General features: G+C 38.2%; 1 protein-coding gene across 1 annotated transcript in view; it reads right to left on the bottom strand.

Annotated features, from left to right (window-relative positions):
• The window catches only part of LOC310899750 (uncharacterized protein), a 566,537-nt gene that overhangs the window by 17,278 nt on the left and 525,344 nt on the right, over window positions 1-23,915 (bottom strand). The window lies entirely within an intron of this gene.

The following is a 23,915-nucleotide window of genomic DNA, read 5'->3' as shown; positions in this document are numbered from 1 at the left end:
AATGATATATTACTATAATATCTGCTGCCTTTTAAAATGACATTTGTAATAAATGGCATATATTCCTCTTATAATTTCTTTATTAGTAACACAAATTTCACCATCTGTGATTATTATCATAGATGGCAGATGAAAAATTCGCCTCTGCCAATGAACATACCAGTTGAGTTACACTAGGGAGGCACATGCCTTGCCATGCATATAAAGAGCTCGGCCAGTGGTTCCTTTGGTGTCATACAATAGCAATTATAAGCCTCTTTGCATGACAGGTGGCCTCTAACCTTGCTGGGCTTCTCTGAGCAGAGCATCAGGTTTCACAGGTGAGGGAATACATCAAAATTAGGGAACCACTTACTTTATGTGTGCATTTGGCATAGTCCTGAGGACTGGCAATGTACCTTATCCCACAATCAATTTCTTTTCCATCGTGATTGAAGGAAATGTATGACTTAGCTGCAAGCTCTGTTGAATTCCCTACCACGATCTCTGCAGATATGTAAATGAACATTAGCTGCAGAATATCAGATTATGGAAATGCTTAAAGAACATTATGGCCTGAGGAAGAGAAAAAATAGTCTTTTCCCAGCAAGACATTTTCTCTTTGAAGGAAACACTTGAGTGACATGGAGTTGAGGCTAAAATATAAATTAAATATGAAAAGCTGAGTGAGAGGTAATTATTAAAATGATTTGGATTAGATGGAGAAATTCAAGGACTGTTTCAACAGAAAGCTTGCATGCCTGCATAAAGAAATATATGAATTCATTGTCAAGCAGTGACTTTCAGTGAATTGCTACAAAAGAAATGGTAGTTTTTTTCAAAAAGAGCATGGACAGACAGGAATTCAAATGAACATTATGAATTTGCTGCTGTATGAGCAAGCTGATATCTAGTGTCAGACGGATCAAGGGTGACTTGTGCATTAGTGCCCTAAGCCTGCAGACGCTCCTGTAAGTTGACCAAACGAAACTATCTGTTGCTACCTGATGTGCCTTTGGGTGTCCAGAGACACCTCTCCAGGGGTGTGCAGGGCTCCTATTAGTCCCATCTCACATCTGCCCAAACCCTGTGGGCATCCCAGATATAGTAGGGCATCTCCTATGCCTTATAGATACCCCTGTCTAGACTGAACACCAAATGACATATTTCAAATGCTGGGAATCTTGTTTAGCTACCAAAGTCTTACTGTTTTATAGTAAAAAACTTCAAATCACTTACTACTGTATAATGATGTGCTGATTATGACGTTGACTGATTCACAAACACAAAAGAGTAGCCTGATTCAAATACTCTACATCACATTCCAAAAATTTATTTTCACTAGGTTTATCCAATAGCTCATTCTGGAAAAGTCTGTCCATTTGTTTCTGTGTAGGTGCAAATTTCAAAAGTTTTCTTTTTTCATCTAGATACGGTGTGTTTTTTTCACAGAACACTTTTTTTTTTTTTTTTTTTTTTCCAAACCTATGTTTTATTACCACACAAAAGTAATCAAAAGAAGAAATAAAAGCTCAAGTAGGGAAGGGTTGAAAGGACATATTCAATAAATTTTATTCAGTGTTTCTCTTTTTAGGCTCAAAATAATGGTGACAAATAGAATGTCAACACTAAAAAAGAAGAAAACAACAACTTGGATCACTGTCCCAATCTCTATATAAATTTTGATAGACTCTGCCAAAGAGAGTAAGTTTATGTTTGCATTTTTATGAACATGATCAGATTGTGAATCTACAAGCCTGTACAAAGACATCTGTGTGTTTTAATAGGGATCATGATTCTACCACACATACATGCCTTTGTGGAAGTAAATATAAGGAGAATTATTTTCCTATTCCCCACTGGAATCCCATCTGGCACTACTAATCGACCAATTACCTTCAACAGCTAATGGATGAAATGATAAAGAAGCTGTGCTGAAGGATTATATTTTTGGTTACTAATCTTGAACAGAGAAAAAAATGTCAGTTTCTGTCTGTGGAAATAAACTGTTCTGCATAAATTTCAGTAAATTGCCTTTCTGACTGAAAGAAAATAGTTGGCAAAAGAAATTTTAGATTCTAGTGGGCTGTCTAACTTGGCTACTTCCTTTGATTGTGATCTTGCTTTAATTACTTTGCAACCTTCTCTTGCCTGTTAATGAACCTGTCCTTAACTGTCCAAGGCTCTCCAACTGAAGGCATATGCTCTCAAAATTGTGATCCACTGAGCCAGTACATTTCAAAATTCAGCTTTTTCTTGTTTTAAATGTTATTATGCATTCAGGAAATGAACACACAGACATTCAGGAAACCTGTCTCTCAAGTTTTTATGACCTGTAATATAAATTTTCTTAATAAAATTCCTTTTTGTTCCCCTGATTGTTCTGAATGAGCTACATCCACCCATAATTTGAATCCTGTGATCTGTCCTGTGTGTCTCCATAAAACCCATTAAGTGTCATAGTTCTGGCTCTATTCTGAAACTGAAAAGGACTTTTACTTTAAATTATTCATATAATTGTATTTGAAATAGAAACATGAAAACAACATACTTACCTTGGAGCAAACATTATGAACAACACATTATAAAATGCTATTTGATCAACTTGAAAACAGTGTAAGAAAATATTTGCTTTTAACTTTGAAATAAACATCCAGTTCACAAAATTTTTCATAATCAGATGTTTCAAAGTTTGTTTTTTTTTTTTCTTTTCTTTTCAGTTTTTTGGGATTTTTTTTTTTTAAATAATAAATATTCAATGAGAATGGATGCTAATGCTTTTGAAAAGAAGGTATTCATCTTTTTGTTCTCTCCTTTCAGTTAATCTGATCTAAGTGTATGAACAGACAAAAACCTGCACTGTTTAATCCCTCAGAGTAGCACTGGTGGTTGAATTACACAAGCCTTTAAATATGAGTTTGTGTCAGGCCTCTTAGATCTTTTGCACCATAAAAACATCTCCCTCAATTCAGAGATGTCAGGTCAGTAGCAGGACAGGAGGTTTGTAGTGCAGTCTGTTTGCTGAATAGAAATGCACTAGTCTTGGTCTAGGTATTTAACCACCTTGGTTAAATGATTACCACCTTTCTACCTTGGTTCTGTTTGATCCTGGGAAAAGAAGCTCTCTGTACTCACAAGTCAAGAATACACTCTGCTCAGAGCTTGGCACCGTGAGCCATGTTATGTTTTATTATATTAGCACATTTTTTGAAAATGTTGTGCTTCTTTCCCATTTTTCCAACTGTGTCAATCAAACAGCTCTCAACTTATAATTTCCCATGCATATTTTTGAGCTTCCTAGATTCATCACATATATTCACTAAATAGTCTTAGCAACTACATATTCCGACACAATGTAAATGCTAATCAGTAGTGAAGGAAAAATGTACTGCTATTGCAGATGAAAAAAGCATCCTTAAAGTTCCATATTTCCAGGATATTAGAGAGGAGACAGTGGAGGCTTAGAAGCACCATGACTGACAGAGTGGGAAGTGATGCTTGCACTTGTTACTTGCTGCCTTTTCACAACCAGAAAGCCCGGGTGGTGCTGGCTCTTCTCTCTCACTGAGCTTGGGCCAATCTTTTCCTTAATAGTTCAACCAATGCACTGGCAGTTTGCTGATTGTCTGGGCCTTCCCATAGGTTATAACCTGAATAAGACTATGCTCAATTATTTGTTTCATTAAATCTCCTGTAGCTGACTGATTCAGCCCCTCTTGCGAAGACAGAAGATGAGTCCCAGGTTTACCACTATGGCACTATATCCAAGTTTCAGTTCTGAATACTTTCAGACTTTTTTTCCCATGGGATTAATTCTGGAAAGGAGATGTAGCAGGGGTTTTGAGAAAGAAGAAGAGACTTTTTGCTTTCCCCTAAGCAATTTCTGACTTCTTTGCCATGGACAGGAAGCTCAATGTAACAGACCTTTCTGCAGAAGCAAAATAATTCCATGTATATATATGTATATATATATATTTTTCTCTAAAACATATTGTAATACTGTAATACTGTTGTCCATGACAGAATTTAATTTAATTTTAGAAATAATGTAGAATGTAAATGTAAAGTACCATGTGGGAAAGAATTTAAGTCTGAGTGGCATAAATGGAGACTGGTGAACAATAGAGTAGACCATTTCTCATAAAGTTTTCTTACATCGTATCTACCAGTTATTCTGAATAGCAGTAAGACTTGCTCAAATTAAAACATTACTGAAGAATATTCTATTCTTGAAGTATTATATACTGATAAAAATTAATTACACATTCATATGTTGCTAGCCACAACTAACTGGGACCCCCTGGTCACTCCCTGACAAAATCTATTCTGACTGAGTATCTCACAACACACCATGAAGCATTTATTAGTTCTTCAGGATTAATGGCATAACACTGAGAAGCTTATTTCTATCCAGGGCAAAGTACTGCTAGCACATGAACAGAGAATAATACTTAGTGTCTGGAACTGTCTATGGATATCATCAGATTTGAATATTATGAGAAAAAAGGCTTGATTCTGGGTCACATTCAATTTCAAACTGATGGTATCCTTAATTTTTAGTTTGGACACATTTAAAATCTTGTGAGTATATGGTGCAAGAAACCAGTGCTGTCAAACCAGAATGGGAATCATAAAACTTAAGCTTCTGTCTGAAATTACAGTTTGCATATAATCCACTTCAAACTGTAACAGCTTTCAACAAGACCCTGACTGTTTTATTTATATGGGAAAGACAGCTATGTGCATATGCCTCCAAACTCCAGCAACTTCCTATACCATTTATGCTTTCACTGAGTGCCAATAGAGTGGGATATTTTTCACAGCATTCAAAAAGCTTTCAATTCAAGCTGATACTAAATCAAAAATTGTTTTTTAATGACCATTGGAGTAGGGAAAAATGCACCAGAAATTTCTTTCTAGCCTCAGCTGTTCAGTGCTTATTGGTTACTCATCTCAAAAGAGAAGGCAGAAGAAAATTGTTTTCTTGATTATCTAACTGAGGATATAAATACATGGCATGAGCAGTGTAGAGCATCTTACATTTCCTTTGTGTTGTTGAATATGTAGATTTTCTGGGGTGTCACAAGCTATAAAATTATCTTATTTGTTCTGCAGAACCTGGCTTGCATAGGGCACAAAAAGCAGACCATGTGTTAAGAGCTTATATGTATTGCAGATCTTAGCCTACAAATAAAAATCTAAGGGCACTGAAAATAGCCTATGGGCATGGAAACCAAGTGAAAAGAAATGTAGTGAAAACCTGTTCTCCGTAAGTATTGCACATGATGTCTTTCCAGCTCACCTGCAATGCCAGGCCAAAAAGCTAAAGGCCATAAGTGCCAAGTATAAATATGTTATTACTTTTTTTGGTATATAACTAATCCCTTTTCCATCAGAATAGAAAGTGTTTCCCAATAATTTTGCTTCAAGGAAAAGAAGAATCCGAATGCACAAACCTGCTATTCCCTTTCCACAGTAGAAGCAGAGACAGGAGGTATTATAATGATTTAAAAAAAAATAAATTTTTTTCGAAAGAAAGACTGAAGGATTTGAAATCGACATGCAACAAGCTCTGGCCAGCAAACCCTTTCGGTGAATACCATGTGTTGCCTGCAGGAGGACAACCAGAGGAAGCAGGAGGTTTCCAGAATCTTAATGGAGTTCTGATTTTCTGCATTTATCATAGATTGAACCAAAACCTTCAGCCTGTACATTTTTCTTTCAACTAGAGATCTGAAATTTTGCTGTTTGGACCTACCTGTTATTCAGGGTTTGATCAATTATACCTTGATTTTATTAGGCTGAGGATTTTAGCTTTGTACTATATCATAAACACCTGAAAAGGGGGAGCTGGAAATTTATGAGAAGCACTAAAAGCCCCTTATCTACAGTGACAAAATTGCCACCACCATAATCTCTATTAAGTGCTACAAAATTATAGTGTAACAGCTCTGAAATTACATGTGACATCTGTATGAATACCAAATCGATTCATTACATTCAGCCCTATTACAAAAAACACTTACTGAATTTGTACTGATTACAACTCTTACAAATTAACAGTTACCCAAGCGAACTTACTTAGTGTACATATATTATTTAAAGATCATAGTTTAGTCAAATGGAGGTAGCAGTGCAAATAATACTACTACTTAGCATGGCATATAATATCTGAGTAAAATACCCCAATATTTAAAACTCTTTTAAAGTGCTTGATTTTAGAAAAGTCTCATCGTTTTCTTTTCTCTTCTTTTCTCTCTTTTTTTTTTTTTTTTTTTTGGTTAAGCATGCCATGCCATTCTTCCACCAAGTCTCTCAAAAATAGGGGAAAATCAAGGAAGAATATGATAAATGTTCACATTATGCAGAATTTGCCTTTTTCAAATCCCATTCCCCATTGTGCATGCCAGAATTTTATAGAGATATAAATCACAAAGAAATAAGAAGCCAGTAATGAGATAGAAGTATATTTGAAATATGGATGCAAATCCTCACCACCTGCTGAGCAAAAATAGTCTACAGAGACTGTCCTGAAAACTGAACTGCCATTAACATCTTGTAAGCACTAAATTTGCAGCTGAAGAATGTTGGAATTATATGTCTGTGAAATGCCAAAGGCCTCTTTGATTTATCTCTAAGCAGAATATTTCAGCTACATCTACATAAATATTTTAACAGGAATTTAATTTTCATTTTAGTCACACAATAAATCTTTTTATTGCACAACATCATCTTGTCCTAAATAAGTTACCTTTTGCATATGAGCATGAAGACAGTTGTGTTCATTCTTCCTTCTGGTTTGATGAATACTATTTGAATATACAATGGATCAGTACACGTATTTACATAAAAATCTTGCCACAGGCTGTTTAATTTTGTCTAGAGCACCTATTCATTTAGACACAAATTATCGAACGACTATCACTTGACTTATATTTAACTTCAGCTCTGGACCTCTCAAGGGTACACCAGAATAGAGCAACAGTAAAAAATAACAAAATGAAACCTCTCTGAAAGTTATGAGTAGGTATACTTCCTGCCCTGCATGCACTGGCAAAGGAAAAATATCAGAGACTTACTGTTTATTTCCTTTTTGGTGCACTTTATAAACAGTATTAGGAACTCTGGCAGCTCCTGTCTTACTGAATCTTACTTACTGTGCATTTTGGATGTCATTGCTTTTACAGTTTGATTGTGTAGTGTTAGATGTGGCAGAAATATTTATCCGGTAACTTATAATGTCTCCAGAGGACAATAAAATGGGCATGGATTACCTTTTCTGCTTGGCAGGATCCTGAAAGTAAGCTCCTAATAGAAGTCAGTTTGTTGTGAGCAGGGCAGGCTGGTGCAGAGCTACCTGCTCTTCTCTGCCTGTTCAGCAACCTGGAACACAAGTTGCAGGAGCGGGAGTGCTGACAGTGTGGATGAATGGGTGCATCTCTATGTGGCCTGTATGCTCTTCTATTTGCAAGCTCTTTACTTGCTTTCTTGCTGTAAAAAATTGTGACGGAGCTACTGTTAAGCCATCTCTTCAGGCATGTGGGTTCATTCTGCACAAATTGTACTGCCTTGCCTGCAAATTGATTATCATATCTGATTTATTTAATCTCAAATTCACAGCATAGAACATTTGTTCTAGCACTCAGAGGGGAACAGGCACAAGTGTAAATAACAACTGGCAGTTGGAATTAGGCTATTAAGAAAGAGATTTTCAAAGGCTTAAACAGAAACTAATATCAAGCAGCTCTAATCAAGTCTTTCATTGTGAGCTAGATACCTGCCACTCATTTCTGCCTCTAAAGATCTTCCCATAAAACTGTCCTGCTGTATAAATGTTCAGAATCAGAGGTAAGCATAAGTATACGTGCTTACAAACCTGTTGGCTTATTTTCTGGAAATCTGACTCCAAATTGTTCTCTACAGAAGTTTCAGGCTGCAAGACAAATTGGTGTAAATAAATTTGGACACGTTATTTTAGCCTTCCCCAAGGCAGCAGACTGCCCTGTAGAGAAGTAAGAGGGCAACCAAAGTCAAGGTTGTCTAACCAGTCTTATTTAGCATAGCTAAGTAAATTATAAAAAATTAAGAAAAGAAGAGTTGGATACTATGCTAAAAACTTGGGCATCTTTAAACCTCAGATGACTGCACTACCCACAGCATACAAATATATAGTGCATAAGCAGATAGATGGCAGTGGAAAGATAGGTAGAAAGACAGCCTGTTGAAAGATAGGCTACGATATAGCACAGGACACAGCAGTGCAATCTTCTTTCCATGCCTGCTTTGAAAGATAATTTGTAGTTGTCTTTGTAATTATTTCATCACTGACTTCTCTGTTATGCCTGTTGAGCCTAGGATGTCTTCTCCTTTCTAATTAACCAATTATAGCATTCTTCTTGTCTTTTCCATTTCCCTGATCATCATATAAGCTGACCAGCAAGGAGTTTAAAGAGAGATCAAAACAGCAGTCTACAGAAAACAACACACCTCTCCTTGGGCTGTATTTTAAAGGAGGGTTGTGGCACAGTCCAGGGACTGAATTTCCTTTAGGCTACCACGACCGTCAGAAAAGCTTCCCTTTTCCTTCCAAAGTGCATAACGGAGAAAGGAGAAACACAGCAAGTACACTGTTGTACTTCATACACTTTAGCAAGAAGTTAATTGACCTGCTTAGGAGCAGTGACATGCTCTGCCAGTCTTTGTGCTTAATTAACAGAGAATTAATAGACTATCTGGTTGAATGGGATCTTTGGAGGTCATCTGGTCTGACCTCCAGTTTGAAGCAGGGCTATTAACCATGAGCAAATCAGAAGAGATTGGCTTTTTTTTTCTCTGGCTTTTTCCAGTTGCATCTCTGGTCTGCTACAGGGCTACACAATTATTCTGTATGAGCGTTGCCTGTCTTCCCCAGTCATCAGGCACGATTCATTTTTAGAGGCAGGCTACCAGCTTACCAAACATTTCTATATTACAGATAGACAATGCTTAGCCTATTTTTCCCCCCCAAGTTTCACTATCTACCCTGAATTTATGGCCCCACCTTAAACCACAGAAACTTTTCACCACTGGACTGACAATACACATTCTGAGGGATTGTGCAAATGTTGCACCTTTTCCGCTTGAATCCACTTACAGTTGTTTAGTGTTGGTATTCCTACCATTGTAGTGTACTAGAAAAGTTCAGTCCTTATGCTCCCTGTTCATTTTCTATGGAACGACAGTAGACTCTATGGGAAAGCCTGTGAGAGTACAGGCTGACTTCAGGCCCAACAAAGGACTCTCATTCTCTCTGCTGCCCGTTGGACACTTGTATGCAACTGCTCATTTTTGCTCTGTAAAATCCACTCCCAGACACATAATATGTAATGACTCTTCTGTATGGCTAAGGTACAGCAAAAATTCTGAGCAGATTCATCATGGAGAAGGCAGAGAATTAAATCCACGTTTCCTCAAGCCCAAGGGAGAAGTACTGTGGAATAAAAATGTTCACTTAGCTGTAAACTTAATTGGGTGACAGCAGATTGTCAATACTCTGGAGCCAAGTAGCTGAAATTCCCACAACAGAGGGCAACACCTCTCAGAAATCAACACACTATTACACAAAATTTCTTCTGTTCCAAAATTCTTCCATTTTGTTCACAGCTTAGTTAAGAGATCTACCTGAAACAGTTGACACAGTTAATTCCCAGATCAGTCTTGTTTATTTGCTGGATGTCAGCTAAGTCTTCTGTATTATCGTAAATAGCCCATTTCTGACAAGCAACAAGTAGGGGGGACTTTTTTCCTGTGAGATTGTGAAGGAATCCAATGAATACATACAGTGAAGATCATTTCAAAAAAAATACAAAAAAAATATTATGCATTCTAACTTATCAAAAGACTATTATTATTATTATTATTATTATTTTATTTTTAGTGGGACCTTGAACCAGTTTCATTTGCAGTGTAGATAATGTACTCAGTTTCAAGCTTGCTTGGTCATCATAGCTAAAGCAGAGCATCAACTTAATCTCACTGCTATCTTTTCATGGTTTGTTTTTGTTGTTATTGTGTAGCTTTGTCTTCAGCTGAAAACTCGAAGGTCACTTTCTTTGTCTGTATACTGTACTTCACCATTTACTACTGCTGTGTTTTAGATGATGTATGATCTCACAGTCAGAGTAAAGTGAGTTAGAGTCTTCATTGCACTATTCCCATGCAGCTTCCTGTCCTTTGATAGATCCCATAAGACTGAATTCATAAATCTGATCCAAAACATCTCATTAACTCATCTATTTTCAAAGCTACGTCATTTTCTCAAATGAAAAAAAAAACAACATAAAAACAATAATTCAATGCTATTTATAACTTTTGAGTAAGTGTTTACATAAATATTTTACTAGATATGGGATTATTTAGGCTGATAACCAATGTGATTTGATTAGCATAATCTTAGGTGGAAAGGGCATATATTCTCCAAGTTTGGCTTACCCAAAGCTTTCTTCTCTTCAGAAATAACTTTTTAATTAGGAAACCCAGATTCAAACCCAAAACATGAACTCTATATGGCAGATTCAGTGAAATTAGTAGACAGCCAATGACACTTTAGACCAACAGAAAGTATATTCCTTTGGACTTGCACAGCTCAAGTAAAACAATACTTCCCTTCTCTCTCACACACACACTTTTTTCATTGTATTATGAAGTTTTGAACTTGAAGTGATACCTTTCCTGGCAAGAATTGCAAAACACTCCACTAAATACATTCCACTAATAAACACCACTAAAATATCAACCAGACTTTTGGAATCCTTTCTGGGACAGATAGGGGTTGCAATTATGTACAAATATAGAGCATGAGAATGAGAAAGCAGCTTGTTTCCCCACAGAGAGTGGACTGGAATGGAACACCAGCATGACCAACTTCACTGGGAAGATGGACCTAGCGTCAATAGAGCTTTCTCCTACCAATAGAAATGGCATAGCAAATAATGGATCTGTTTAAAGAGTAACATAACAGCTAAATGTCAGAAGTACTGGGAAAGTTGGGCAAAAAATATTTTTTGTTACAGAAAGAAATGCTTGGGTAGTGCCACCTTTTTTATTTTTTTTTTTAATTTTTACTTATTTTTATTTTTTATTTATTTTGTGCGCTGGACATTGTAATAGGAAAACCCTTTTGCCTAAAAAACATGATGGAGATTCCAGGGTAGAATTCAAAGCACTCAGTGGCATAATGACTGTCTGCCTCCCACAAAGCACTTTGAATTATGCTTGTTTCCAGAGGGAACAGTTATTGCTTGTTTTCCATTCTGGTTTCCAGATGTGGGAAGAGAAAGACAGAAAAATGACTTACTGCTATTTCTGTTGCAAACCACATGGCTTTTTCCTGTTTAGAGACCTTTTACAATTCAGTTTCCACAATAAGACTGTGGGACCCTTGGAGTAACAAAAGTGTCAAAATGTAATGTTGTTTCCTTCAAGGACTGAATAATGAGGTTTATAGATTTCCTGTGCAACTGTCCAATAGAAACAAACTAATAGTGTGAAAGGCAAGAGGGATAGTGAAAGAAATCCCTGGGATATATTTCATATGCTAGAGCTATTATTGAAATATAGGTGCCCATCTAGCTCAGGATCCCTGCTCACCAGAACAATTGTAAAAATTGTCTCTGACTAATGACAATAAAAAGCCTGAATCTCTGTATTCCCTTGGCAATTTAAAATCTGAGTTTAATATATTGCGGTTTCATTTCTGAACTAATGCAATTGTATAAAAGACATTTTGTTTAAAAGAAGACTTTTCTGTAGAGAACGAAATACTGGAGGTATGGCTCAGAATGTTACCAACCACAGAAATTCTTAGAAGAATAATGTAGGGAAGAATATTGAAACCTACCTGTTTATCACCACAATAATAAATATAATTAATTGTTATTATTATCCATTTGGGCCATATAATCTGTTAAGACATGAAATTGTGCTGTGTGATTTCTCAGGTGACTTACACTTAGACCTTTATTTAGAAAAAATAATCATAAAAAGCCCAGTAGTCTTTAATAGATCCCACTAGTTCAGATACCCCTATGCTTGCTGGTTTGGTGTTTTCTGTGTCAAGAAGTTTTTGGTTTTCTCATGGTCACAATTGCACCTTCTCTAAGCTTGTAACACAGACAGTCTTTTTGCCCCTGCATGTGCAGCACAGCAAACCTTTCAGCACATAGGGTTCTGATCCATCAGGTTGCAGGTAGTAACCATATCTGCTACACATATGTTTATTACATAAAAGAGTCTGTGTGCTTCTTCTGCAGATTTCACAAGAGAAGGGCGTCTACTTCTGGCTTCAGATCCCACACGGACCTAGCAGCTGAAATCACCTCTGAAGAAAATGGTGTATCACTGCATATTTACACTCGGCTACAGTCCAGAAATCCTGATCAGGCTCTGCACTGCAGATATTTAAAAGAAGATCTCACCCCTACCTCAGACATTTTTGAACCTGAGGTTTCAAGGGATATGTAAAAGAAAGGAGAAAATCAAAACAGAGGTGCTTTTCACATGCAAATACACTCATATAAAAACCTATTTCTTGGAAATGTTCTTAACTAGTTGACTTCATCTAGCCATCACTACCTTGAGAAGTTAAACTACTGCAGTGAGTAGCTAAGGATTAATTTCCAAAAGCTTCAGGGTTCAACATGATTTAGAAAAACTCCAAAAAATTGTAGAGACCATAGAAAGACCACTATAAAGATCCCGAGTGTTCTCTTTAACATGCAGTGTGAACTGAACACCTGCTGAAGACAACTTGCAGCACAGCAGCTCCCTCTCTTCCATAAAGCAGTGCACAAAAACTTCTGCAACAAGAAAAATCTGAAAAATGTGGTGAAGCCAGAACACATTTTCTATTATGTGTATTATACGTCATGTAGTTACTAGTATTTCAAAATAGAAATATGTCTGTTACCATAAAACACTTTGAAATAGTTCACAGAAACCACCCAAATCCTCAGTTAATTCATAATCTGGTCTGTATTTCACAGTCAGTGCTGTGTAAGACTATATTATTTCTCCTATCCTTTGCTCCCTTACAATTCTTCACAGAACCTGCTTAAAAAGCAATGTCAAAGTGTCAATGTGCTTTCTAAGGAGGGTATGGCTATCTATATCCTGCAGATAAATCAGGGCTCTCCTTCTCAGGTCACTCTCTGTAAACTGCTGGATTTAGCATCAAGAAAGAAGTTTTAGCAGCAATATAATCATATGAATTATATTAAACTGGACTGGCTGAAGGACCAGCTGAAGCCCTGTATAATGAATGGATGTTGCTGAACTTCACTATTCACATAAGAGAAATGTACAGTGAACTAATTACAATTTCTATTCTGTGTACTGTCATTCATTTCGCAGCTTCCCCAAGTAACATTCCCTCTGTGACTGGGCAGCAGAAGACTGTCCCCAAAGGTCACATGTAGAGCCTTTATATAGAATCTGATGAGCATTGTTTCTGGGCTCTAATTGGAAGCTACATCATTTTGACTTGTCACGGCCTGTGTGTGTATGTTCCTATCAGTTGTTCCGCTCATGTCTGTTAAAACTCTTGCAGCCTTAAAGACCATACAGTGCTGAAGGAGCTTGCTGAATCAGGATCTTTCACATTGGATGGTCATTCACTGGTTGCTAACTAATGAGGAAAAAACACCAAATAAATCCAATGGATGAGAACTTATTCTATCATTTATCCAACAACGCCAAAGCTCTTTAGAAACTAACTTTAATTAGTGCCTCATGGCGAAGACAAATGTGATTATCCTCATTTTACCAAGTGAGAAAATAAGATTAAAGGTCTTCTCCAATGTCATAGTGAATCAATGAAAGGAGCTTCCAGGACCCCACTGTTCATTAAGGCTGTAAACAGTGCCAGGCTTCATCAGAATGCATCAGTAGCTTCATCTGCAAGGAATTGCCCAATACTTTTGCTTTTGAGCCTCAGTAGAACATAACCTTCTACCCAGTAAAAGTATTTGATGAAACTTTATGCAGAAAACTAGGAATCTAGTCACCCTGGACAATAAAACTTGAGTATTACATTATTCAGCCATCTCGCTAATGCACGCTCCTCCTGCAGATGAGAGACTGCAATGTATAGGGCGCTACTAGCGATGCTGTGCACAAGCACCTCATGTTCTAGGACAGACTTTATGAAAGATAAGCACATTGCTGCCTCTCTGCAGTGATATTTCCCCTTGGTCTTTCCACTCTAGCCAAGCACTTAACTTGGATCCCAACTAATCTCATTTGAAAAACTCATATGGTGGTTTTGTTCCCCTTCTTTTCCAGTGTATCTTATAGCCAACAAGTTTTTGGTATTTGATCCCAAATGCACTTGCTTAGGAGAAGGGCTTTTTTCATGTGTAGCTGTTAGGAACACCCACCTGCCAAGGAAGTTACTTCTGAAGAAGTGGTGAGAAAGCAGCTCCTTCCAAAGCTTTTAAAATAACTCTATAATCTAAGTTCATAGAAGATGGTCTGATCTCTGCTGTTAGTAAAGAGGAATGAGGAAAAAGGAATAAAAGAGGAAAAAGAGTAACTCTGCAATACGACAAACTCAGGGAATGTATCAAAGAGACATGCATGCAGATGGTTCACCAGTGATTTGAAAAAGGCTTCAAATGCTTCTACCTCAGGATATGTCATTATCTGGTAGATATCGAACGGAACTGAGGTTTGTATTAAATCAGTCAGCTTCAGTACATGCCTAGTATATAGTAAATCTTTATATAACGTTCAGCAGAGCTATTATGTCACAGTTTCACAGCCTTCTTCCTAGCTGTTCAACATCCTTTTTCTCTGTGTCAGATCCCTAACATCGGTTCCTCCCTGTTTCATCAGAGAATGGTGTTTAGTCCTTTCTGCGGCGGACTACTTTTTCCTAATCTGTGAATTTCTCAGCATGGCTGATGCACCGGACCATTCTCACATGCCAACCTCCCCCCTTCACACCACGGTCCAGCTACCCACTCACTCAAACAAGATTTAATTTGTTCTAGCGGATATTAACTCTAAATCCCAACCGTGCGCTTATCCACCTTGCCTGTTATTTCAGCCCAGCTCTTGCTTGTGCTGTGGCTCTAATTATCTGGCTGGCTGGGGTCAGGGCTGCGCACCTCCCACATCGACGGGAAAAGCCAGCGCGGTGTGCTGAGCTGCCCCACCAGAGGCTTAAAAGCTGAGGGATGGGGGTAAGAGAGGAATGTGTCACACCCGATTCTTTCCCGTGGCTGATTTGAGTCTCAGTTTTTATTTACTGAGCCTCCTTAATGGGCTCCGCTGCAGATAAGATGCGTTGTTTTCTGCTCAGATGCAGCTGGAGCCAGGAGTTGCCAGGCAACTGCTCTCTGCACCAGTGGCATCAGCTCTGGCACCAGCACCAGCACCAGCACCCGCAGTGCTGGACCAGGTCCTGTGGCAGGCCCCAGGCATCCCACTGCTCTCCCATGGTGGCAGTGTGAAGGCAAAGGGGGTGAAGCGGGGCGGCGGGAGGTCGATGCTCTCATTTTCTGCTCACCATGCGGTGGTGGGGCTGTGGCAAGCAGTGGCACCCGAAGTGCTAACAAAGCAGCATTCACATTTTGGCATTTTGACCTGTCTTGTGCTCAGGGAGTTGTCCTGTGTCTATTCTCTTCACAAAAGCTGAGGAACAGTTATGGTTTCTGTAAGGTGACGTATGTTCCTCTGCTTGAAGAGCTATGCTTGCTCTTCAGTTAGACTTCTTTTATTGGGCCTGATGTTGGCCTAACACCGGTGAAACTGTTTCAGTATTTCTTGGAGGACAAGTGAAAGGCCTGATGTTGGAGGCAGAACAGCGTGTATGTAGCAGCATATTTTCAATACAGGAGTTTGGCTTAGGTAAAATCACAGATGTCACCCAAGGCAAAGGGCTGGGATGCTCCTGCAGACCTTCAGGCTTCTGAACTTGGTCCATGCCCAGTTCCCCAGCTGTGCAACAGCTGTGTTTGGGCTCTTCTGCATGCAGAAGGGTAGGAGTGGTGGGAACATGTAGATATATGTATATCTATGCTATGTAGCAAATAAATATTAGATGGTGGCTGAATTTTCTGTTTCAGTGGGAGATTTTTGGAAAACACTGTATAGCCAGCACCTAGAAACAGTGGCAGCAGTGTGCTGGTTTTTGTGATGGGTTCAACAACTAAATTTTCTGAGAGAAAATCTCTGAAGAGATTTTTGTCAGGAGGCAAGACTGAGGTTTGGGGGCAGTTATCACAACTCTCCCATATGGTACTGCTGGGTTCCTTGGTTGCTTGTGGACCAGCTATTCTTAACGGGGTCTCACTTTTCTCCTAAGTCAAGTCTGTTCTGCTTTGTATGAATGATCATTTCTAGGCACTGAACCAGGTGTGCATGTCTTGTGTCCCAGATGATGTCTCAGCAGCTGGGCTAAAGCACCAAGGCCAGCACTCCTTCTTCTCCCTGCACCTCCAGCAGCTGAAGAGATGATCGGGATCTTGTCTTCCACCTCCCTTTGGCAGCAGCACAAGACAGGGACATGTCCCTGTGTTGTGGTTTAACCCGGCTGGCAGCTAAACACCACACAGCCGTTCGCTCACCCTCCCCCCTCCCTCTCTGGGATGGGGGAGAGAAACGGGAAAGTGAAGCCTGTGAGTTGAGATAAAGACAGTTTATTAAGACAGGAAAATAATAATAACAATAATAATAATAATAGTGATAATGGTAATAGTATTAACAATAATAATGTGTAAGAAAACAAGTGATGCACAATGCAATTGCTCACCACCCGCTGACCGATGCCCAGCCTATTCCCGAGCAGCCGGCCCCCCCACCCCGGCCAGCCACCCCTATATATTGTTTAGCATGACGTCAGATGGTATGGAATATCCCTTTGGCCAGTTTGGGTCAGCTGTCCTGGGTCTGTCCCCTCCCAGCTCCTGCTGCACCCCTAGCCTGCTCGCTGGCAGGACAGAGCAAGAAGCCGAAAAGTCCTTGGCCTGGTGTAAACACTGCTCTGCAATAATTAAAACATCAGCATGTTATCAGCGCTCTTCTCATCCTAATCCAAAACATAGCACCCTACCAGCTACTATGAGCTACTTAACTCTGTCCTAACTGGAACCAGGACACCCTGGAGCAAAGGCCCATGTCCTGTCACACACTGGGGCAGCACTGTGTCACCAGATGACTGCGGAAGAGCTGGTGTCCCCAGGCTGCTGCCTGGGGATCACATACATACATTGCCAGGCATGTAGAATGAGGTTTGTATATGGGAGGAGACGACAGCCTGCTGCCCTTGTGCGTGGCGTTTTGCTGGCTGTTAGGGTGTGCTGCTGTGTAATGCAATTGTCTTGTTCACCTGGAGCTCCATGCATAGCTCCCTTTCAGTCATGAATCTGAATAAATACTACCACTTAAATATGACAAAATTTACCAATTACTTCCTGAATTTTCAATATTCATTTTGGTGTTAACATTCACCAAAGAAAAGAAATGATGTTTATAGAACTATATATTTAAAATCTCATTCATCATCTTTTTTTTTTCTCTCTTTTTTTTTTTTCCTCTCAGATCATTGCTCATTAAATTCTTTATAGATTTAGACCACTGGGTATGCTTTGTTCAGCTGTACAATTTATATCATGTAGAGACAGGGCTTTCCTTCAGGTATTCAACAAAGCAATTAAGAACCCGCTGAATACAAACAACAGCCTTATGTGATAGATGTTCGCATTTGTACTTCCTCTCATTCTGTTGCCATTCTGAATCCTGCATGTTCATTTTCCTTTACACTTTTATGACAGGGATTTGTTTTGTAGCATTGACTTCCATGCAAAAATCAGCTAGATGTAGCAGGGAGCAGGGGAAGAGCAGGATATCTGTAGTATCACTGGATGTACTGGTAGGCAGAGCATCAGGGAGACCCAAGGCAACAAGAAGCCACTCTGATCACTACCATTCACCTTTAGGTCCATGAAGATATCCTCAAATATTATATTCTGGTTTCTCCTCTACACAGCTACCTTTTTCATGATGACTTAGGGACTGGAGGCAATTGCTACAAGAGACTAAATGCAGTATGCTGGCTGCTGCAGGAAAAGAGGTACTTAGTCTCAGTTCATTAAGAGAAAAGGCCATTTTCTAACCCTTCTTGCTGTTGTTTGGGACCATGCAAAACCCATAGGAGGGATTATTTGTCCTCTACCTTTGGAGGACAGACTGGTCTATGGCGAGTATCAAGTCTGACAAATAAGTCACACTGTCAATGCATTTGGCAGAAAATAAATCAATTGCCAAATAGGAGGAACTGACCGTCGGCTATGTGGAGGTCATTAGGTTGTCAGCTATTGCCTCTTTTAGATGCAAACACTTATCATGATCCAGTTCTGGTCAGTCTTAGAGCATTAGAGAAGCTTCAAAGCAGCACAAAGGAGTTAATATATATATATAGCTCCTGAAATACCACATCCAGTGACAGCAAATGAAAAGGCTGTCTGTGGTGTGGCTGACCTGGGGCCATGCCAGCTGGCTGAAACAATAGGAAGAAAATAGGTCACTTCCACTTAGTGTTTCCTTTACTTCTTAACCCCCTAACAGATTGTACTGCACTAATGCAAGCCCCAAAGGAAGTTCACATCACAACCATAATCTTAATAATGGATGTAGACCTCTAAAAGGTGAAGAATAAGCATTTAGTAATTGAGATCAGTTTCAAGAAAACAGTGTATGTTGAAAATCTGTCAGGAAAGCCCATTTCCATGACTGTTTTCAGTGCATCTTGGTTTGGGATTGGCTTGGAAACACTGAGAGAACTCTCATTATATTTTTATGTGGCAATTTTTCTTGAGAAAATGGTTTGAAATTGTTACTTTCCTAGCAGAACTAAGGATTTTCAAACTATGTTATTTTGTTTTCATAGAGCTCGTCTATAATCTCAAAAATCTAGGAACTTCCATATTGGTCCCATCCAATGTCTGTTTACTTTAATCATATCTCTAAAAAAAAGACATGTTTTTAAAAAGAAATGAAAAAGAAAGAAGAAAGAAAGAAAGAAAAGAAAGAAAAGAAAAGAAAAGAAAAGAAAAGAAAAGAAAAGAAAAGAAAAGAAAAGAAAAGAAAAGAAAAGAAAAGAAAAGAAAAGAAAAGAAAAGAAAAGAAAAGAAAAGAAAAGAAAAGAAAAGAAAAGAAAAGAAAGAAAGAAAAAGAAAGAAAGAAAGAAAGAAAGAAAGAAAGAAAGAAAGAAAGAAAGAAAGAAAGAAAGAAAAAGAAAGAAAGAGAAAGAAGGAAAGCAGGAAAGAAGGAAAGCAGGAAAGAAAGAAAAAGAAAGAGAAGAAACGAAAGAAAAGAAAGAAAGGAAAATAAAACACCATCTCATAATAACCACTTTGGACAGTTCATCTCTCTTGTTAAGGGGCATGTCTACAGTCAGCATCTGCAGAGTTCATTGCTCTTCTCATAAGAAGCATAACCTCCTTAATCTCCAGGTTTGGTGATACTTAATAGTTTAGAAACACTGGTTTACCTCCAATTATTTAGATTATTATGTTTTTAGAAGTCAGTAGACACCTGGACCTTTTTTTCACATAATTTTAGTCAATGTAGTATTCCACCTCATTTAATACATTGTGCTTTTGTAAGCAAAGAAAAGATTTTGGAAAGAATAACCTAAAGGAATCGCTTGTATAGTATTAGAGCATGCAGATCAAAACAGGAAGGGCAATAAAAAAGATAAAGATTCAAGATGACTGTGCTACAAAATGGCTTTTGGACAAGCTAAGCAATTAAAGTGAAGAGCAGTCTCCCAGAGAGTGAGATAGAAACTTCATTCATCAAGAAATTTAAAGTTATAACAAAGCAAGTATTACGTAAAATAAATAAATAAATAAAAATATCTGTACTAGAAAGGGAAAGCATATAAACCAAAATTTTTCTGCATCACTAGTTTTATTCTTTTATGTTTTGTTTTTTTTTTTTTTTTTTTTAGAGACTAATTTAGAGACTAATCTTTTGACTCTAACATCCTGTCTTTTTCAGATCCCACTGGAAATCTACTCCTATAAGCAATGCTATCCTGTGTAGCAATTTTGGAAACACACATACACATACATAAAAAGTTGCTAAATGCCAGAACAAAGAATATGAAGCACCTGTTTCTCCAAAGCTCTTCAGTATTCCTTATGTCTTTACCAACATCCTTTCCTTCTTTCCTTCTTTTCTTCTCTCTTTCTTTCTTTTTCTTTTTCTCTTTCTTTCTTTCTTTCTTTCTTTCTTTCTTTCTTTCTTTCTGTCTTTCTGTCTTTCTGTCTTTCTGTCTTTCTTTCTTTCTTTCCTTCCTTCCTTCCTTCCTTCCTTCCTTCCTTCCTTCCTTTTCTTTCTTTCCTTTCTTTCCTTTCATTTTTCATTCTTTCATTCTTTCTCTCTCCTTTTCTCTCTCTCTCTTTTTCTTTCTTTCTTTCTTTCTTTCCTTCCTTCTTTCCTTCCTTCCTTCCTTCCTTCTTTCCTTCCTTCCTTCCTTCCTTCCTTCCTTCCTTCTTTCAGAGCAAAGCACTTGCAGTTTAAAATTAGACCTTAAAACTACATTTCTTACGACTCTTGGAAAATATTAGTGACAGAGCCTTGCTGCTACCTGTTCACCCTGAAAAAATATTAGTTCACTTAGTTATCAATGTTCTTTTTGCAAAGGAAAGGTGAAGCCCTGAAAGCAGGATTGTTTTTTGTTATATGGAATTCCTAAATTTGCCTTTATTATCCAACTTATGGAAAAAATAATCACCATTACCTATAATAAAAAGGGAAGCTTTTGTTCTTCTTGTTTTCTGTATTAAAAAAAAAAAAAAAAAGAGAGAGAGAGAGAGAACTAAAAGAGCAAATTTGAATCCAGTTTGACATATTCTCCATGACCTCTGCAGGTCAGGAAACTGATTCAAAAGAATAAATCACTAACAGTGGTTATTGCAGTATCTCCATAGAAGCAGCATAAGTTATGAACCAGAAACAGTGCCTCTGTACCTCTTGCAGGGGACACACTGCGTCTGCAGAATGTGGCAGCAGCTTCAGTCAGACAGAGAACTGCAACGGGTGCCTCCGGATAAAAGGCATTTTAGAGAGGGCAACAGGACTTTGGTAGTCCTTTAACTTCACTTAGGTAGTTCAGCCCCCACAAGACAAGACTAAGGACAGTTGCTGAGTGAGTTCAGTGACTGATATTGGAACATACGGAAGGCTGTCTGCCACAATCTTATTAGTGTGAGAATTTTGCTGTCCTTTGGACAGCTTTGGATGGACTTCCGAAAGCAAAGATGGTACAGCTGTTAAGCCTCACCTTTTACCTTGGCTAGGCAACTTTCTGAAGGAGCAGATGGTCCTGAGTTTCAAACCATGAATCACTGTCACAAAGTCTGTGCTACGCAGGGCTGATAAAGCTCAGTAGGTAACATTTTCATTACTATCTGTGTCACTCTGATCAAGCACTCTTGCTGCTGAGATGGTCTTTATTACTACAGCGCTAAAGCACAAGAAACAAATAGCAGGAGTCAGAAAGTCACACTGATTCAATGCCTTTAAGTGATGGAGGAAGGGTAGGAGCGTAGATCCCTTGTATTCATTCAACTGTATTAACATAACGTGACAGCCCATTTGCTCTGTATTCAAAGGAAGCATATTGATGTTATGTGAAATGCAATTGCTCCTGATGCATTTTATAGATAACTTCTTTATCTTTGATATCATTTTCTCTATTAGAGGACACGCCCAAATAAGAATCATGAAATCTGGATAAAAGGCCAATCTTTCCAGGTTTCCAGGTCTATAAAATGTAGTTGAAGTTCTTGGAAAGAAAAAAAAAAACAACAAAAACCAAAAAAACAAGTGAATGCAAGATGAATGAAAAAGAGTGGGGGAAATGAGAACTTGATGAAATTTGTGATTGCCTTCAGAGACAGAGAGTAAAAAAGTGGTGTTGAAAAGTTCAGGGAAAATACAATTTTTGAGAAAGGGTGTGTGCAGATAGGAAGCAGAATAGAATTACCTGTTTATTAAAAACTTGTGGGTATTGAAGTAGATGGATGTGAACATTAGGAACCTAAGTACTTGAATGATCTGAAAAGTCTTGAAGGATTTAAACATTTCCTATTAATAACAATTGTAACTCTCATAAAGACATTTCAAGTCCAGCAATCCTTTTGTTGGTAGGTACGAACCATGGCTATTATAATGTGACAGAGCAAAGGTCTTTGAAAGCTGAGGAATTCACTCCCCTGCCTCACCATTCCTTCCCTTCCTTTTCTTCCCTGCTATTGTCCTATACTATTTTGGAATAATTAAGACTGATTAAATTACCTCTTTACGGACTTTGACAATCATGTATTTCCTCTGCTGACAAGGAGACATGCTTTGGCTGTATGGTGAGTCCTAGGGGCCCTGCAGCTGGGAACATCTTCCTGGGCTGGGAACATGCTCCTGCTCTCTGTCAGCCTCTCCACCCTGGAGACTGGTCTAAGTACCCTCAGCTGGGCAGGGTTGTGACTTCCCCGTGTCTTTATAATAGGTTATGGCTCTGGAAGTTGGTGTTATCACTGGTTTGCCTCTATATTTTTAGTGAGAGCAAATTTTTTATGTCACAAAAAAGGTTCAGCTCAGGCCAGTGGTTAGTGTTTTGTCTTCTCCTGTCCCAGCGTCTAACTGCTGCCAAGGTCCCTTTTTCTGATGAACTTCCCTGAAGAATTCAGAGGCAAAAATGGCTTGATTCAAGAGACACCCTAAGGTAAGGGATGAAGTCAAACAATCTTCAGACTGTTGCAAGATATAAAAATCCAAACTTGTATTTAATTTCACTAAAGAAATATGACCCGCAAAGGTATGGAAAAGAGATGGATGCTATAGTATGAACCAAATCAGAAAATGTGAAGTTGCAAGCTAGTAAAATTAAGGCAAAGTTTCTGAAAAAGCTGTCTTCAGGCTCTGTGTCCAATCAAGTCTGTTAATGCAGCACTACAGCCGCATGCTTGCATGTTAGGTACTGTTTGACACAGGGCACAGCACAAGAAAATTGCACCTTCAGACAGTACAGAACAGCTGGCTAAAATCAAATTCCCTAGCATAGGACTATTATAGCTACTTCAGAATAGGTTGTGTGGGAAAATGTGTGCCAGTTCAGGTGGAGAACATTAAGCAGCTGCTGGAAAGATGGACTCTGTGATATGATGAAAAATACAATATTATATATGCATGATCCTTTGCCTTCCCTATAAAAGTGTATATATCAAGTTACTCGGTACATTATATATTTAGTTCAAATGTGTTCTATTCATGCGAAAGTACTCAAAGGGCTAGGCACCAGATATTTTGCTTTACAACTAGGCTTTAGAAATAAAATCATAAAATGTCTACTATTATTACATTACAATTGTAAATGGAAAATATTTTTCTCTTCCAGTTTGCTGAGAAGAATAGTAAAACCATGGATCTTTTCATGTCCAGTTAGACTGTTGTTTCAAATTAATAAAGCAGCCTTCATGTAAAAAAAATATTTTATAATGTGTATTTTATTCTTAAAAATAAAATGTATTTTGTTTCAATTAAATATCTTTCCTTTCCAGCCTATATATTTAATAATGGCAGTTTGTGAAATGTATATACATGGGTATCTGCACACACAGGCTTTCACTTCCAACATTTTCTTCCAAGAGGTACAAAAGCTTTGGCCTCACAACACATCTGAAACTGCATTGCAAATGCATGAAACAAGGCACTGAAAATCAAAGCGTTGGATTTTCAAAGTTTCTTTTGATAATCTAAGTGGAAACAATTCATCTAATTGCATCCTCTTGTGTTTTAAATTCTGTTAATTGTTTTCTACCACATCTTCTCTCTAGCGTGACATAGATTACTCTTAACATGAAGCAGTAGCAGAAGATGAAAGAAAGAAA

Source organism: Anser anser, assembly GCF_964211835.1.
Source record: "Anser anser genome assembly, chromosome: 5".
Lineage (NCBI taxonomy): Eukaryota > Metazoa > Chordata > Aves > Anseriformes > Anatidae > Anser > Anser anser.
Note: the sequence above shows the minus strand (reverse complement) of the source record. Positions and strands in the feature narration are given on the sequence as shown.